A 1327-nucleotide genomic window follows, 5' to 3' on the forward strand; every position below is an offset into this window, starting at 1 on the left:
AGCTCCACCTACTACACCGGCAAATGACTTCGAAACCGGCCGGCAATGATCACCTTGATTGAGAGAAGGCAATATAGGGGGCCAAGAATGAGAGCCCATTGAACCATCTAAAGGAGTTTGAAAAATATTGCAACACCATCAAAGTCAATGGGGTTTCTCAAGAATTCATCCGCCTCAAGTTGTTCCCTTTCTCTCTAATAGGAAGATCTTTGGAGTGGCTAGACAAAGAGGTGAAGCCCAACTCCTTGAGAACTTGGGACGATGTCACAAAGGCTTTCTTGTCCCGCTTCTACCCCCAAAAGAAGACGGCGGAGGCAAGAGCCTTGATTCAAGGGTTCAAGCAAAGGCCAAGTGAAAGCCTTTACGAAGCATGGGAGAGATTCAAAGAGTATCAAAGGGAGTGCCCTCACCACGGAATCCCCAAATACCAAGTGATCCAAATCTTCTATGGCGGTTTAAGTCCCCAAGGCAAGTCATGCCTCGATGGAGGGGCCGGGGGCCCTATCATGAACAAAACCGAAGAAGAAGTTGTGGACATCATTGAGGACATGGTGACATACTATAGGGATTGGCAAGATGGGGAGAAGGACTCTTCAAGCAAGCAATCTTCATTGTACTCGGTGGACCATCTAAATGCAATCAACAACCTTTCCTCCCAAATGACAAACTTAGGAAAGGAGGTCACCGCAATCAAAGCTAAGTTGGAGAGCACTTCTTCCCCTTCTCAAGCTTCGAATCTTCCCTCACAATTTAAGGGGAGAGGTACTCCCTCTAACTCTCAACCCCCTCCCTCTTCACATAATATGCCTATGGGTTGCTTGTTTTGTGATGCATGTGGATCGTATGATCATGACTCTAGTGCTTGTCTTAATGAATGTGTTGATGAGTTTGATAACCATGAGAGTGAACATGTGAATTATGTGTCGAATAATAATGGTCAACGGTTTGATAATCAAAGGGGTCAATGGAATAGGAACTTCCAAGGCCAAGGCAATTTTGACAACGATAACCAAGGTGGCGGTTATAGAAACCAAGGGAACAAAGGTTCTCGTGGTAGCTATAATAATCAAGGTTATAGTGGCCAAAATCAAGGCCAAAATTATGGTAATCAAGGCCAAAATTATGGTAATCAAGGCCAAAGTTATGGTAACCAAAACCAAGGTTATGGAAATCATAACCAAGGTAGTGGTAACCATAATCAAGGTGGTGGAAACCATAATTAAGGCTATGGCCAAAGTCAAAATAGGAGTAAATGGAACAATCAAGGACGGGGTAATTTTCAAAATAATTCTCAAAGAGGTCCCCCACCCGGGTTTGTTCCAAAAAC

General features: G+C 44.1%; 1 pseudogene; it reads right to left on the reverse strand.

Moving 5' to 3' along the window:
- Window positions 1–319: 319 nt before the first annotated feature.
- LOC145596269 (small nucleolar RNA R71) lies at window positions 320–418 on the reverse strand (annotated as a pseudogene).
- Between the last annotated feature and the right edge of the window lie 909 nt (window positions 419–1327).

The sequence above is a fragment of the Chenopodium album genome, chromosome 19, assembly GCF_948465745.1.
Source record: "Chenopodium album chromosome 19, dcCheAlbu1.1, whole genome shotgun sequence".
NCBI lineage: Eukaryota > Viridiplantae > Streptophyta > Magnoliopsida > Caryophyllales > Amaranthaceae > Chenopodium > Chenopodium album.